The sequence below is a fragment of the Lagopus leucura genome, unplaced genomic scaffold, assembly GCF_019238085.1.
Source record: "Lagopus leucura isolate 7727_CA_CO unplaced genomic scaffold, USGS_WTPT01 Super-Scaffold_100001, whole genome shotgun sequence".
Classification (NCBI taxonomy): Eukaryota; Metazoa; Chordata; class Aves; order Galliformes; family Phasianidae; genus Lagopus; species Lagopus leucura.
Window position 1 is genome coordinate 1,882,558 of NW_024962262.1, and position 17,477 is coordinate 1,900,034.

The following is a 17,477-nucleotide window of genomic DNA, read 5'->3' on the forward strand; positions in this document are numbered from 1 at the left end:
CAAGCTCCCCGCAGCGGCTTCCGACAAAATGGAGGACACCACCAGCTCCACCAGCACTACCACCAGCACTCCTCTAGGAACCATGGCGGCCGACATGGCGCCCTCCTCCTCAGTGGGTGGGGGCAGGAGAGCGCCCGCAGCGGGGAGGCGCTGCTTGGCGGGGCAGACGCGGTGTCCACAGGAGGCTCTACACGGGCACCGTCCCCGCTGGGAGCGCTGCCTTTATGCACGCGCCATCCTTCCTGAAGGTGGCCCCGAGTTCCCCACCGCTCAAGGGGAGGCTGCGAGACGGGACCGGAGGGGGGCGCCATAAGAACCAGTAGCCCCACGTCGGGGCGCGGAGGGGAAGGGCATCGTGAGCTTCGCGGTGCGGTGCCCGCGAGGATCGGGAGCGCTGCTCGGGTGGGCGCGCTGCTTCCTCACCGCTACGGAAGGCCGTGGGAGCGCAGCGCGCCCAACTTGTGCAAGTTGTCGGGCGACCGGGGCTGGGCGCGTCACTGGTGATGCCGAGAGCGGACACGCGCCGGTGGGCTACGACTGGGACTCCTCAAACCTGATGGCTCAAAGTGGGAAGCACTCGGGGCATGGCCAGCGAGGAGATTGGCAGTTCATAGGGTCAACCGGCTGCGGGCGGCGCCGACGGACGGGCGGCGCGTCCAATCAGCTGGCTCGGCGCGAGAGCCCGTTCCCGGGGACAGCCAATGGTTGGGCGGGGGCGGGCCTTGATCAGCTCCGTTGGCCCGGTTTCTCCTCCCCTTCGTTAGCAGCTGCGCCGAGCCCGGGACCGGACCGAGTAGAGTTGAGCCGCCGGAGGAGTAAGGCGGAGTGCATGCGTCCCCCGCGGGGGGTTTGGTGCCTGCGGGGAGCCCTCGGGTGAGGCTGGGGCCGGGGACGGGCGGGCGGCGGCGCGGAGCTGTCCTCGAGGCGGGGATGGAAGAGCCTCACGGCGCCCCGCCGGGCCGGGCGGCCCTCTGGCGGCGGTGCGGAGCCGGGGGCAGCTCCGCTGATCGCCGCCCGGAGGTGGGCGGCGGGAGGCGGCCCGGGGGCAGGCTTGGGGTGGAGGCCGAGGCGTTTGGGGAAAGGCCGGCGTCGGCGTAGCGCCTCTCACCGAACTCCCCCCGCTTTCCCCGCCGGGCCCGAGGCCGTTGTTCTGCCCCGGTGCCAACCCCCCTCCCCCCCCCCGCCGCTCCCCTCCTCCCGGCGGCTGCCTCCCTCCCTCCCGCCTCCCCCACTGCCCGGCGCGGCGCCGCGCTCCTCCCGCCGCCGCGCTCCCCCCCGTATTGTTCGGCCGGGGCTCGCTAATGGCGGCCGGGAGGCGGCAGTGCCGCGGGCCGACTGCAGGGGGGCAAACCCGAGGCCGGGGGCAGATCGGCGGCGCCATGCGGGGGCGGGGAGGAGGGCTGCGCGTCCGCTGCCCCGCGCCGCCGGTTCGAGGCCCGGCGAGGCGAGTTAGTGCGGAACGTGCCCTCTCCGCCCCGATGCCTCGGCCCCTCGGGGACGGCGTGGCCGTGCCGCGGCCCCGGGGGCGGCGCTGCCGGTTTGTTTATTTCCCCCGGGGGCCCGCGTTTATCGCTCGGGAGGCGGCGGGCGAGGCGGGCGGTGCCGGCCCTGCGCGGCGAGGGAGAGCCGTGCCCGGTGCCCCGCGATAACCCCGTGTCTTCCCCTCAGGCTCCGGCCCGGTTTGGCGCAGCCTTGGCGGAGGGCGGCAAGGAGAGGGAGCTCCATTGTGAGTGCTATTTCCGTACCTATTTCTGCCCCCGCCAGACCTGCTCGTTGTTTTCCAGGGGTGGGGGTAAAAGGAGAGGCCTCGGGGCGGGGTGGGGACATTCCTGGGCCCGGCAGCTGCCGCCCCGGGGTGGCCGTGGGGCGGGCGGCCCCTCCTCGCGGCGGGCGCTGCTGCGGACGGTCCTGCGGAGCCGCTCCGGAGGCAGACGGGCCGCTCCGCCCGGCTCGGCGGGAGGGGGGGGCACCTCGCGGGTGCCCTCTGGAGGCGTGAAGCGGGCACTGAACTCCACGGCCAGGCACCTTCTGCCATCTTTGTTTGTTTTGGGTTTTTTTTTTGTGGGTTTTTTTTTTTTTTTTTTCCCTTTTCCTCAATCCTGTATCTTTCGTGCCTTGAGGCTGGGGGGCGGTAGAGCGACTTGCTGTTTCCTGCCGGCGGCTGTCGCGTTGTACTCCCCAAGCGCTGCTCTGTTGGGTGTCAGGCCAAGGGAAGGCTGATTGCAGAGGACCGGGCTGTGTGTTAAACCTAGTCCGTTCCCGTTTCATAACCTTCCTTTGCTGCATGCTGTGCAAAAGGAGCTTCTGAAATTACAAAGTAGCGCAGCGGAGGAGAAAGTAACTGTGCGTGTGTGTGGATGGAGGCTGTGGGAGCTGTTGGGATGCGGCTGCTGCCGTGCAGAGAACAAAACAAACAGCGCCGTGCTGCGCTCGGGGCCGCGCGCGGGAGGAGCACAGGGTGCAGCCCTGTCCACTGCGTGTGTCTGGGCAGCTTTTTCTCCTCCCCTTACCTTTGTACCTGGTGGATTCTGTAGATCTGCATAGGCTGCTGCTTGGTCACTTTCTGGTTGCTTACATCTAGAGAGCATGGGTATTTCACTGTGGAAACGTCGCCGCTTAGGAGGAAGGCATCAGATCTGAATTAATTCTGAGTATCTGAAATAAACAACATTGTGAAAGGCATTGAGAGTTTGTATGGCTTGTTAGCATTGATAGGAGGGCTGTTCTTTTTATTATTGTTATCATGCCTTGGATGCGAGGCTGCCATGTTTTCTGACTCATTGTACCTTCCAATCTAACAGCTATTGTGCTTTTTCTGGTGTTTCATGTTCAAAAAGTAACTTCTGACATGGGTCAGGGCAAGTAGTGCTTTGGGTGGAGGAAGTCTGTTGTGTTGGAAGAGAGCAGGAAAGTGTTGAAGACTGGAGCTGCCCTGAAAAATATCCTGCAGCTTTGTGTGGCTGCCTCTGAGAAGCAAAACTGCTGCTATGAGCAGCTGTAGGACAAAGATTCGGCAAACCTCTGTGTAATTGCCAGCTGGTCTGTGAGTTATACCAGTGTACTGCACAAGGGCATCCTGCTGGATGGCACATGGTCTTCCACCAACTGTGGTCATGGTGGTAGGGTCTTTTCTCAGGAGGAAGAAGTATATCCTGCAGCTGTGCTGTCATGTGTGACAGGCGTATATTCTGTGCTCACTGCTGCATGGGCGCTCCAAACTCTTCAACTGTAATTTGTGAAATGAAGATGGTGATGAGGCATTATGACATCGTTAGACCAAATCACTTTTTAAAAGTAAGATGGTTTTAATTTGAATATCTACTGAACTTGCTTTATATTGTTGCTGCTGATCTGCTTTGGCCCTGAATATGATTGCGTTCTACTGTTGCTCACTCTGGAATAATGTGCTAAGAAGGATTTGCATCAGCAAGAATACACAAATGCCAGTGAATAAATGAAAGCAAGCTTCTTTGTCTTCTGCAGAGCTTGTCCAAGTTTGCAGAGGGGTGTGGAACCTAAACTAATACATACTCTTGGAGTCTTTTGCTGGCTTTCTTTATATTTTTGTCCAGCAGCTTCACAGACACTCTTACACTGTTAAGGGAGTTTTTATTTTGGTTTCTAGGAATAAATAGAGAATTGCTGAAGTTCTGTCTATTTGTGCTAGAAATCACAACCAGTCAATATACAAAATCAGAACGAGTTCTGTGAAGAATTTATGTAAAGTGTTACTACTGATGAAAAAATCCACTGCGTATGGAGAACTGCTTCTTTCATTCTGGAGGGTGTGCACATCACAAATTATAATGAAATTTGCCTAGCTATAGGAAGGGATTGGCATACGAAGTTCAGGAGCTCGGTGAGATGAGTTAGTTGTCCCTTCTGAGAAATTTGAGGTAATATTTAGCTCAGGAGGCTGCTACAGCCTTGTATGCTGTAGAAATTCTGTTGTCTGCAGAAGTTGTTGGCTTTTTCAGCAGACAGAAGCTTTTTTTTTTTTTTTTGCAACTGCTTTTAACTTTAAGCATAGTTTAAGTGATTTAATCTTATTAGGTGGCTGTTCTAGAAAGATATCTGGATTTCTGCGAAGTTAGAGTTAGAGGAAACTTAGCTTTTCTTCTATACTTGTAGACTACCCTGTGTGCTGCTGGCAAATATGGCTGTTAGGAAGTTTAACCTGGTATATGAATCGTAGAATGGTTTGAGTTGGAAGAGTCCCACCCTTGTAGTCAAGCATTCCTTATGTCTTACCTCTTCTAGGTTACCTGTGCAGGCCATGGTAAAATGATCTGCTCAATTTAGTTGCTGGTATTAAAATTCTTCATTTTGGAGCAACAGGAGTGAACTTGTCAGTGTTTTGTACTTGCAGGAGAAATTTTGGATAGAGGAGAGCTGTGTGAGAAATCTGAAATGCAGTTGCATTGTATGTCTTCTTCGGTTGATGCTTTGACTGTGCTGACTTAAACTCTGCTTATTTGTACTTCTGTTGTTTTGGCAGTTTCAGACTTATCTTTCTGAGCTTCTGTAAATCATCAATTTTAAGACAAAGCCATAATTGTTCTATCTAATTCTGTTCCACAAGAATTCCATTGGATTCATGAATGAAAAAATTGATGATGAATCTATATGGATGACAACATCAACAGTTTCATAGGGATCCACATCTGTCCTTTATTAGATGGATTAGATCATAACTTTGTACTAAGGAATGCTTGCATCTTCACCTGAAGTATTTCATTAGTTGGATCTGGCAGTGGTTAAAGTTGTTTTCTGACTCTTGTGTGTGATGAGAGCAAGTTTACTACGGTCAGTGGTTATAACACAGACAATGAATGCACGTTTTTAGTCCAACGTAAATACAATGACCAGAAATTATTCAATGTTGTGGTCAAATCGGAGTTTCAAGAGGTAGGGCTGCCACCACTGCAGTTTTGAAATTTCTCTGTTTGAGGGGTATTAATGCTTTGTAAGTTTGTCCTAATGCTTAAGCTCTTCCTCTGAGCACTCCCCAAGTGTTTTGGAGTCAACTCCACTGTAACTTATGTGCTGCTTCTACTATTGGCCACTGCTGGAGAATAACTTTGCAGGGCAGTGACTGGGCAGTGCTGAGGCAGGGACTCAGAAGCAAGTGTTCAGCTCTTTGAACAGGATGGCTACAGTAGTGTCTTGAAATGGACATGATTGGTGTGCTCCTCAGTCATATCGAGTATCAGTAGCACAAGAAGATTATGGGTTAAGATGTTCTGTGATGTGATTAATTAATATGCATTGCTGTTGTGAAGAAAGGATAGTTTTGGATCTTTGGAATACTTAACACTTAAAATATTACTTGAAATCTTACTAAAATAAGTAAGACACTCTGTAGTAAACTGTGCATCAAGATCCATCAAGGTTCTGAATGCCTTCTTTATGTCTGTCTTTAAAAGTCAGACCAGTTATCCTCAGGATACTCCTCTCTCTGACCTGGCAATCTCGGCTGGGGAGCACACTAACCCCCCTGTGATTCTGAAAGAAACAGTCAGAGACCTACTGCTCCAGCTGAACTGTCACAAGTCGATGGGGCCAGATGAGATCCACCCGAGAGTGCTGAGGGAACTGGCGGAGGTGATAGCCGAGCCGCTTTCCATCATCTGTCAGCGCTCCTTGTTGACTGGTGAGGTCCCAGAAGACTGGAGGCTTGCCAACGTGACTCCCATTTTCAAGAAAGGTCGTAAGGAGGATCCGGGGAACTACAGGCCTGTCAGCCTGACCTCGGTGCCAGGGAAGGTTATGAAGCTGATTGTCTTGGGGGAGATCATGTGGCATGTGCGGGATGAGCAGGGGATCAGGCCTAGCCAGCATGGGTTCGTGAAGGGCAGGTCCTGTTTGACCAACCTGATCTCCTTCTATGATCTAGTGACCCATCTGGTGGATGAGGGAAAGGCTGTTGATGTGGTCTACCTAGACTTCAGCAAAGCCTTTGACACTGTCTCCCACAGCATTCTATTGCAAAAGCTGGCAGCCCGAGGCTTGGATGGGTACACTCTTGGCTGGGTAAGGAGCTGGCTGGAGGGCTGGGCACAGTGAGTGGTGGTGAATGGAGTCAAATCCAGCTGGCGACCGGTCGTGAGTGGTGTTCCCCAGGGGTCGGTGCTGGGGCCTGTCCTCTTCAGTATCTTTATTGGTGACCTTGATGAGGGCATCGAGTGCACCCTCAGTAAATTCGCAGATGACACCAAATTGGCTGGAAGTGTGGATCTGCCTGGGGGTAGCGAGGCCCTACAGAGGGATCTGGACAGGCTGGAGAGCTGGGCTGGAGCCAATGGGATGAGTTTCAACAAGGCCAAATGCTGGGACCTGCACTTTGGCCACAACAACCCCAGGCGACGCTACAGGCTTGGGGCGGTGTGGCTGGAGGACTGCGTAGAGGAAATGGACCTGGGGGTATTGATTGATGCTCGGCTGAACATGAGCCAACAGTGTGCCCAGGTGGCCAAGAAGGCCAATGGCATCCTGGCTTGCATCAGAAACAGTGTTGCAAGCAGGAGCAGAGAGGTGATTGTTCCCCTATATTCAGCACTCGTGAGGCCGCACCTCGAGTACTGTGTCCAGTTTTGGGCCCCTCACTGCAAGAAAGATATTGAGGCCCTGGAACGTGTTCAAAGGAGGGCAACAAAGCTGGTGAGGGATCTGGAACACAGGCCATATGAGGAGAGGCTGAAGGAGCTGGGAATGTTCAGCCTGGAGAAGAGGAGGCTCAGGGGAGACCTTATTGCTCTCTATAACTTCCTGAAGGGAGGTTGTAGTGAGCTGGGGGTCGGCCTCTTCTCTCGTGTCATTAGTGATAGGACCAGGGGGAATGGCTTCAAGCTACGGCAGGGGAGATTCAGGCTGGACATGAGGAAGTATTACTTTTCAGAAAGGGTGGTCAGGCACTGGAATGGACTGCCCAGGGAGGTGGTGGAGTCACCGAGCCTGGGGGTGTTCAAGGAAAGGCTGGATGTTGCGTTGAGGGACGTGGTTTAGTGGGAGCTATTGGTGATAGGTGAACGGTTGGACTGGATGATCTTTTAGGTCTTTTCCAACCTTGGTGATTCTATGATTCTATGATCAACTCTTTAACTCTTACAAAAGTTATCAGAGTCTTTCAGTTTTTGTTAGCCTGGCTTCCAAATGCCTGAATTTGTGTATTATGTCATACGAAAGTACCGAGGCATAATTCATCCTCTTGTGGAATGGTTTGGGTTTCACAGAATCACAGAATCACCCGGGTTGGAAGGGACCCCAAGGATCATGTAGTTCCAACCCCCCTGCCTAGCAGGGCCACCAAACATACACATTCAGATCAGGTTGCCCAGGACCCCGTCCAACCTGGCCTTAAACACGTCCAAGGACGGGGCATCCACAACCTCCCTGGGCAGCCCGTTCCAGGGCCTAACCACTCTCCTAGTAAAGAACTTCCCCCTAACATCCAACCTAAATCTTCCCTCCTTCAACTTAAAACCATTTCCCCTAGTCCTGCTGTTATCAGCCCTTTTGAAGAGTTTACTCCCCTCCTGGGTGTAGGTTCCCTTCAGGTATTGATAGGCTGCAATGAGGTCACCCCGCAGCTTTCTCTTCTCCAGGCTGAACAAGCCCAACTCCCTCAGCCTGTCCTCATAGGGGAGGTGCTCCAGCCCCCTGATCATCTTAGTTGCCCTCCTCTGGACCCTTTCCAAAATCTCAATGTCTTTCTTGTACTGAGGGCTCCACACCTGGACACAGTACTCCAGATGGGGCCTCACAAGAGCCGAGTAGAGAGGGACAATCACCTCCCTGTCCCTGCTGGCCACCCCTCTCCTGATGGAGCCCAGGATCCCATTTGCCTTTCGAGCTGCCAGAGCGCACTGCTGGCTCATATTCAGTCTCTCGTCCATCAGGACCCCCAGGTCCTTCTCTGCCGAGCTGCTCTCAAGGACCGCTCCTCCCAGCCTGTACAGGTGCCTGGGGTTCTTCCGGCCCAAATGCAAAACCTTGCACTTTGCCGTGTTGAACCTCATCAGGTTCACCCGAGCCCAGCCCTCCAGCCTGTCGAGGTCCCTCTGAATGGCATCCCTTCCTTCCACCGTATCAACCGCACCACTCAGCTTGGTGTCGTCAGCAAACTTGCTGAGGGTGCACTCAATTCCCTCATCGATGTCATTAATAAAGATGTTAAAGAGCACCGGTCCCAAGACAGACCCTTGGGGGACACCACTTGTTACCGGCCTCCACCTGGACATAGAGCCATTGACCACCACCCTCTGTCTGCGGCCTTTCAACCAATTGCTTATCCATCGGGTCGTCCACCCATCAAATCCACTTCCCTCCAATTTGGAGATGAGGATGTGGTGGGGGACCATGTCAAAGGCCTTGCTCAGGTCCAGGTAAATGACATCGGTCGCCTTCCCTTCGTCCACCAATGCCGTCACTCCATCATAGAAGGCCACAAGATTAGTTAGGCATGACCTTCCTTTGGTGAAGCCGTGCTGGCTGTCTCGGATCACATGCTCATTCTTTATGTGACCGAGCATGTTGTCCAGGAGGATCTGTTCCATGATCTTCCCAGGCACGGAGGTGAGACTCACCGGCCTGTAGTTCCCCGGGTCCTCCCTGCTCCCCTTCTTGTATATGGGAGTGACATGACCCTTCCTCCAGTCGTTTGGGACCTCACCTGACAGCCACGACTTCTCAAATATGATGGAGAGCGGCTCGGCAACCACCTCAGCCAGCTCCTTCAGGACCCTGGGATGCACGCCATCCGGCCCCATAGACTTGTATTCATTCAGTCTAAGGAGGCACTCTCGGACTTGCTCTGCCCTTACAGTGGGGAGGGATTTACCTCCTTGGTCCCCACATAGAGGTTTGGGGATGCAGGGTTCAGGGACGTGAAAAAGACTAGAATCCTGGCCACCAGTGAAGACCGAGGTGAAGAACTCATTCAGCACCTCAGCTTTCTCTTCATCTGTTGAAGCCAGTTCTCCTTTTAAATTTACCAAAGTAGGTACGCCCATTTTGGCCTGTCTCTTCTGGGCAATGTACCTGTAGAAGGTTTTCTTATTGTTTTTCACGTCCCTTGCCAAGTTCAGAGGTTTGAAGGGACTTCTAAGATCATCTAGTTCCAATCCCCCTGCTATAGGCAGGGACACCTCCCTCTGGACCAGGTTGCTCAATGTTCCATCCAGCCTGACCTTGAATGCTTCCAGGGAGGGAGAATTCACAACCTCTCTGGGCAACCTGTGAGTGTCTTGGCACCCTCACACCCTCAAGCAGGAAGTCATTTTAATTCCGTCTTTTCCCCTTTTTAATATTGTGTTGAAGGGCCGCTAAGATGATCAGAGGGCTGCAGCACCTCTCCTGCGAGGAAAGTTTGAGGGAACTGGGCTTGTTTAACTTGGAGAAGGCCCTGGGGAGACCTCATTGCAGCCTTCCAGTACTTGAAGGGAGCTTATAAACAGGAGGGGGACAGCTGTTTACAAGAGTGGATAGTGATAGGACAAGGGGGAATGATATTAAACTTAGACAGGGGTGGTTTAGGTTAGATATTAGGAGGAAGATTTTCACACAGAGGGTGGTGACGCACTGGAACATGTTGCCCAAGGAGGTTGTGGATGCCCCATCCCCGGTGGCATTCAAGGCCAGGCTGGATGTCGCTCTGGGCAGCCTGGTCTGGTTGTTGGTGACCCTGTCCACAGCAAGGGGCTGAAACTACATGATCTTTGATGTCCTTTTCAACCTAGGCTGTTCAATGAATCTGTGATATGATTCTATGATATTCACTGGGGTATGTTGAATAGACATCGGCTATTTAGATGTTGGCACTATCGACTGATTAGGTAGCTCACCAATCTGTCTCTTACAGAGGTGGCAGTAGAGGAAATGTTTGTCATCCATTCAAGTAACTGTGGCACCATGGAATTGCTTGTGTATGTTTCTACATGGTGTCCTCAGTGTTTTGGTTGGGAAAAGATGGTCAAATACAACATAACCCATAGAATAGCAGTGTATACAGGACTTTCTGATTTAGCCTGGTTGTGGCTCAGTCATTCTGGGAAACTGTTTTTCTGCACCACAGACTTTTTAGTAAGCATATTGCCATCTTCTGCTTCTTCAGGCTTTTTTGTGCAATATACATAGGTTACCCCAAAAGTAATGCCTGCTCTTTATTTCCATGGAAACTACAACTGGTACAGAGAGCACAACAATGCTGTTGCGCAAATTCTCAGTTACGTTGAAAAGTAGAGTTGTTGTCACCACCATTAGTGATGCATTACTGCCAGTGATGAACAAGAGCCTGCATGCTGACCTTCTAAAAATCTGCCCTGGTCATCCAAAAGACAACATCCACTGTCTTTCACATTGCTGTTGCCACTGCTGAAATGCACCATCCACCTCCTCACTGTGCTCACATCTGCCTTTTGGTTTCCATGAACATTGAGCAAGCATCAAGGAATGTCCGTGGTGTCATTTTTTTTCTGCATGGAGAAATTCAAACCTTTGCTTCATGCACGCTTCCACGTCAGATGCCATTTTGTCAGACTGTCCCTCTGCTGCCATCTGTCGCACAGCAACAACATGTAACAGAATATTGGTGGGGAGGTTCAACCTCTATTGCAGTACCAATGCCTGCAATACCACTGTCTGCCTTTGATGTTGTGGACCAGCATAATAAAATAGAAGGCATTACTTCCAGAGCAGCTCTTGTAGGTATACTGAGCTCTAAACAGGCCCATTTGTGATGCAACCATCTCTTTTTCCCAAAAGTTAAAGCTTGCCAAAGAATTTTCTTCTTCCTGGGGTTCATTTGTTTAGATGCCTGTAAGAGCTCTTCAGGTTGTTTTTTTGCCTGCAATACTACACCAAATTTATCTAATATAATTTATAACGTCAGCTGTCAACTTTATATGGATGATTTTCAAATGTCTCTTCCAGATTTTCCCTCTCTTCCAGCTATATCTCAGTGCGTGCTTCTGGCATGTTTTTGTGGATACCTGACCTTTAGCTCAGGCTGCTATCCCAAAGGCAATCCTTTCTCCCCAGAAAGAAAGCTCTCCATGCTGCCTATCTATCGCTTGTAGATGGTGTTGCCTTCAGACCTCTGTTTAAGCCCTTGATCTAGCTGTTGTTTTAGGCACACAGCATGCTATTCTTCTAACAGGTAGTAAGCTGTATCTTAATTGCTTACAAACAGTTAAATATTTATTATTTATCTATTTAAATGGATCATGTAACTACATCTCATACTTTGTTCTCTGTGTCTTGTAGTACCGCTTATTCTGTTTTGACTGCCTGGTCTTTCTGTATGTTATATTTTATGAATGTAAAAGTAACGGCTTACCTGCCTTTAATTTAAGCTTGCAGTTCAGCTGTGAATAGTATTACAGTCTTATTTTGTTGTTAATGAGGTTTTAAGTGCTCTCCAGAAAGTGACATCATGGGCAGTTCAACCCCTCTGTCCCTTCTCCTGTCACGGTCCTCATGTTTGGGAGTGCTTCCGTATGTGCACCTTCTGAAGCAAATGCAACTTCTTAATGCAGAGGAAGCAAAATTCAGGAAACAAAGCCAACTGACAGCTAAATGAATACCTTTCTCGTTACTGTTGAGACCTAAGCACACCATCCTTGGAACAAGAATCCTAACCATTGTTGATTGTAGTGCTTTTTCCTTGTATTCTCTTTTTTCTCTCTCTCCATCTGTTGTCCCTTATGTTTAGGTTGTTTGCTCTTTGAACAGTCATTCGTATTCTGTTTTGGTACAGTGGCTAGCATAATGTGGTCTGTAACTTCAGCTCCTAGCAGCATATGAGTTGTAATATATAGATGGGTGTAATATCAGTGTCTGTCTTCTTTTTTTTTTTTTTTTTTTTTTCCTTCTTCCAGATAGGGAAAGAAGGCCTGTACTAATAAATTAACTTCTCGATGATCAGCAACTGCTTCTAAGCTGGACGGATTTACCAGGCATCTCTTGAATGACTAATCAGTATATCTATATTTGTGATGTTTATTTATGTTAATGTTCATTCATAAGATAAAGTTTTATTCTGTTTGGTGGTTCCTCATTAAAGAAGCCCTGATCTAAGTGTGTATGTTTGGTGGCCCTGCCAGGCAGGGGGGTTGGAACTACATGATCCTTGAGGTCCCTTCCAACCCGGGTGATTCTGTGTGATTCTGTGAAGCCAAATAACCTAGAAAGGTCAGATAGGAAGTTATCCATAGTTCATATACACACACGCATGAAAAAGGTTATTTGGAAATGACAGGAAATGAGAATGCAATAAAGGCCTTTTTGTTGGTGGTGAGCTGTTGTTGTTTTAATTTATTGGATATATTATGGAGTTGTTAAAATTTTCGCTGTGTTTGGTCATCATTGTGTGCTTATGCCCAAAGAATTATCAACTAGAAACACGGAGTTGATCTACCTAACATAATGTATAGGACAGCAATTATGGTCTGAATGAAGTTCAGCATTTTTAATAGAGAAGAACTGGAGGGTTTAGAGAAGACCTGCAAGAATGACTTATGGAGCAGTGGGAAAGATTGGCAGATCTTAGAAATATGGTCATCTTCAAATAGTTACCTTTACTTCTTGAAGTCAGTTGAATTGTTCTATTCAATAAACAGGAGTTTTGATTGCATGATGCAACTCACGGCAGTGCAACTCAGTGCAGCTGAGAAAACCTGTCACGCTTCGATGCTGACTCTATCCATTCTTGCCTTGGATCTCATTTCCTGTCCATCTTACCTTATCATAGACTTGAACTGTTCTGGTGGAGGGTTTTTTTTCCCCCTCTTTTATTTTAAATCCCATTTGATGTTAAGATTTTATTTCCTTTGTTGGTGGCTTCATTGGCTGTTTGGCTGTAGTCGGCGTGAGTTTCTTAACTGTATCTAGCACATACTTTCACATATTCTCAAATTCAGTTTTTCTTGATATTGAATTAGTAGATGGATTGAATGCTAATTGCTGAAGGTAAATTGTCTTTAAGAAGCTTGTCCATACTCGATCAAAAATAGTAAGTTGTTAGCTGAGCTTGGGTACTCCTCAGATGGAAAAAAATGTGGTTAAGATTGCTAGTTGATATTAGTTATTGTTAAAGGAAAGAGGAAAATAAACTATCTACAAACTTCTTGTTCGCTTACATATGTCAGGGAATTATACTTTTTTTCCCCTAAGCACATGCAAAAATCAGAAGAACAGAATTTTCAAAGCATTATTAAAAAGGGTTTGTGATTTCAGTATCTGATAAACCTGGCAAGGTAGTAGGATTTATGTCTATCAGTTGTCCATGCAGATTTTTTTTGTATCATGGACAGTATGTACTGAAGTGTATATTGCATGTTGAATTAAAATAATTAATAGTGAAAAACCAAAAGGAAGTGCCAATCAAGGGTAGTATTAAAAGTCCTTTTTGGCAACTAATAACATCTTATGTGAATTGTATGGGAATAGTGCTGGCTGGGTGCCAATAGGATAGACAGCAGCTTTGCAGGAATGGTCTTGGGAGTTCTGGGGGACAATACCTTGGATGTGAGCAATGTGCTCTTATAGGGGTGAAGATGAACAGCATACTTGTCTGAATGAGGCAAGACTAGCCATCAATGTGAGGGAAGTGTGATTGTTATACTGATAGCTGAGTTCCCCATCTGGAGTGATCAGTTTGGTTCAACCTTAGGATAATGAAGATACTGACATGCTGGAAGGAGTTCAGTGGAGGGACACCAGGATGCTTAGGGAGTTGGCGTGTGTAACAAACAGAGGCTGAGAGGGATGGGTGTATTTGGCTTTGAGAAGGCTAGAGGGACACGTTATTTGTCTTCAGCTATTTAATGGGAAAGCATAGAGAAGATGAAGCCAGGCTTTTCTTAGAGATGCACTCTGATAGGATGGCAGGTAAGAGGTTGCAACAAGGAGGATTTCTAATAGCAAAGATAACTGAAGCTGGGAGAGGGTATCCTAGAGATGCTGAGAAATCTGTATTCTTTTAGATACTCAAAACTCAGTTGAATGAAAGCTGAAAAACTCGACTTCTGCCATTGGTCTTGTTTTTGATTTGACATTCCTCTGACCTGGGGTGGGTTTGCCAAGATGACATCCAGAAGTCACTTTCAAATAAGCTATTCTATTAAATTTGCAGCATTTTAAGCTGTGTCTGATATCATTTATTGACCAAGAAGATGCTCTCTATTGATAAGCAGTGCTTTATTGTAAGTCATATTGGACATTCACTTTTCTTGTAGCACAAAAATAAAGCATACTGTTTAGATAAAATCTGTAATTAATAAAATGTAAGTGTATGACGCGGGCCTAAACTCCTTAAAATTACCTTATGCATACTGAAATAACCTTCCTGATGAAATTTTTTTTTTTTTTTTTTTAAATTTCTTTCAGAATTAACATTGTTCTTGCTAGTAAATTGGTCCTACAGGACTATATATTAAAAAAAAAAAAACAAAAAAAAAAACAGACCAATTTATATCTAGTAGATCTCATCTTTTCTCTCTAAAGATTTCTTTTCGCATTTTCTGTCCCCGCTTGGTTTTCCAGATTTGAGTGGTTTATACATGATTGGATGTACCAGGTTTTCTGGTAACATTACAAGCTTGCTCATCTTTTGTGATCTTTGTAAATGATCTGGATGTGGGACTGAAATGCATACCAAGTAAAATTGCAGATCATACTAAATAAAGAAGAGCTATTGACTCCCTCGAGGGCAGAAGAGCCTTGCAGAGAGATCTTAACAAATCAAAGGCCTGTGCAATCAGCAGGCAGATGAGATTAAGATGAGCAAGTGCCAGATTCTGCACTTGAGATGGTGTAATCCTGGCTATGTGTGCAGACTTGAGGATGAGAAGCTGGAGAATGGCCCTGTGAAAAGGAATCTGGCGGTTCTGATGGTTTTACAGCAAGTTGAATGTGAGTCAGCAGGGTGTTGTGGGGTGCCCCAGACCCCGTGCTGCTCCTGGATGAGGGGAGAGGTGCTCTGCTCTGCACTGTGCGGCTTCGCCTCTTGTGCTGGGTGTGGCCTTGGGCCTTCAATATAAGAAGGGCGTAAAAGTCTTAGGGAATGTCCAAGGGAGGGCTTAAAAAATGGTAAGGGATCTGGAGGGCAAGATGTGTGAGGGGCAGCTGAGGCCCCTGGTGTGCTCAGCCCAGGGCAGAGCAGGCTGAGGGGAGGCCTGATGGCGGCTGCAGCTCCTTCTGACTTGGGCTTCTCTGTGATACAGTGAAGAAAGCCTGCTGTATGTGTTTAGTATGTAAAAACAGATACATATAGTCACTATGATTATAGTATAGTTGTATCAAACATATAGCCAAATTAACTCTTATGAAAGATACAGGAATGGATTATTTGATTAGAGCATTCTGTCTAATTGCTCTCGTCTTTTTTTCATTAGTATCTGTACCATTAAATCCGTATTTAAATTTGTAGCATTTGCTAAATTGCATCTATGCCCTGAGTACTTCCAAATTGGCGCTTCCTCAAACCCGTACTAACTAAATGATGTATTGAAGGGATTATACACTTTGTCTGTGTCAGGGTTTTATGATTTTGGGTTATCGGTATTCCACATCATAACATCACGTAGTGCACTAAAAGTTAAAGTGTTTACGCTCCAGTTCTGGGTACCTGTCCCAGAAGAGAAGAACAACTACGTTCCCCAGAAGATTGTTTAGTGTGTTGTTATCATTTCTGCTCAGGGGAAGAGATGTAAAGCCTTGGTAGGTCATCTGGCCGCCCTTCTTTGTCAGGCTTTCCTTCTCAACTGGACTGTGCATCTCACCTCAGTGTTATGGTGAGGCCTATCCAGCTTTCAGACACTCTCATTATATTTGATTTATTAGCTCTAATTCTAATTATATTGTATTATAGTGTGTTATTTTGCATTCCAATGCCACATTTAGTAGATTAGTTTGTTTCTCCTCAGATGGCTGCTGCTGTTGTTAATTATTATGGGGTCCCCTATTTCCCTTTTCTGGGGGTGACGATTCATGGAACCCCTTCGCCCTGCTAGTCGCCCAACCAGCCTGGAAACTGTTGACAGACTGTTGCCATCTCAGTTCATCTTCTTGGGTACTGGCAAAAGCTAGGCATGTCAGAGATTTGAATTCTGAATTTATAATCCTTATTGGTCCTTGTGGAGTGTGTGTAAGGAGTGTTTTTGAAATGTGTTCTGTAGCCCACAGAGCCTTTTTTATCAGTGGCCTGTGTTCCATTACTTAGTCCAGATATCTGAATAATTTTACTATTCTCTAGACTGTTCGTAATCTATCAATTGAACGTACATACGTATGTACATATTTCCCATATGTGCACTGCATATTTCTTAGTTGGTTTATGTTGATTGACAGTTTGATCTTTTTGTGCTTTATTAAGGCTACTTGTGTTCAGTTTTTCCTTTTTTCCCTGTTTTTTACTTGTCCTTTTCCTATTCTGTATGTCTTTAGCAGAGTGTATTTCTTCTGTTACTGTAATGTTCCCTTTTGACCAAGGTCACATTTCAAGCCTGTTGCTGTGGTTTAGTGTTACCTACTTTCCTGGAAATAGATACGTATTTGAATATAACTAATAAATAAACACTTAGATACGACTTCTTTTGGGGTCTGTGTGTTCTCTGTCTTTCTATTCCTTTTGTGGTAACATACATCCTGAAGTAGCACAGTGCTGCTTGAATAGTAGAGAGAAATAATTTACTGTCTACCACATTATGGTATAATGACTTTAAAGGTTAGAAGTAGTGCTGGGTTCTTGTTGATCTGCATGTTTTCCTGATTGAGCAGCCATGAAATGTATTGAAAATGCATATTTAAGGTGGGGGCAAATACCTGTCAGTATGACTGTCTTGAGACTTCATAGTTAGTCAACATTACGATTTTGATTTGCCATGAATAGTTACGCCAAGTACTGCTTATCCCTTTGTGAGTAATCTTGAAAGTACATGATCTGTTAGAATTCATAATTGAATTCATAATTGACCCTGAATTCATAATTGACCCTGAACAGAATGAAGTTTGAGACCGACCCTGAATTTTCATTCTGTTCATGCATATGAGTAATTCTCAGCACAGGTTGATTAGGATGACCAATAGAGGAGGCTGTGTTAAAGAAAGACATTCAGATGTTCTTGGAAGCGTTGGTTGGAAACCAGACATCAGTAGTCACACGTGTCATGGATGGCTGCAGTAGTGTTGGTATACTCAGGAGACAGTGAAGTTTCCATTTCCCTACCTCTCACTTTTCATTCAGGCTTGGTTTGTGTCTAAATAATTTATCTTCAGAATGAAAAGCAACTTGCTGATTCAACTGCTCCAAAATGGCTATTTCACTGCTTAGTTTTTGCTTGCTTATTCTTTTTAGCTGTGTTACTGGCATGCAGGTCTTTGCGTGCACGTGCTTTTCAATTTCTTGAAATCTGTGACAAGTACATCTTGGGTGCTATAATAAATTTTACTAAGATGTTTTCTTTGTACAGATTTGAAAT

At 47.3% G+C, this 17,477-nt stretch overlaps 1 protein-coding gene across 9 annotated transcripts in view; it reads left to right on the forward strand.

Moving 5' to 3' along the window:
* Window positions 1-744: 744 nt before the first annotated feature.
* The window catches only part of ZMYM2 (zinc finger MYM-type containing 2), a 93,829-nt gene continuing 77,096 nt past the window's right edge, over window positions 745-17,477 (forward strand). For 7 of the 9 annotated variants that reach the window (XM_042868481.1, XM_042868489.1, XM_042868487.1 and 4 more), the window contains exons 1-2: window positions 745-873; window positions 1,669-1,726. The gene's annotated coding sequence lies outside the window, so the exon portion shown is untranslated. The remainder of the gene's footprint in view (window positions 874-1,668; window positions 1,727-17,477) is intronic. The other 2 variants (XM_042868483.1, XM_042868482.1) reach the window with 2 other exon arrangements.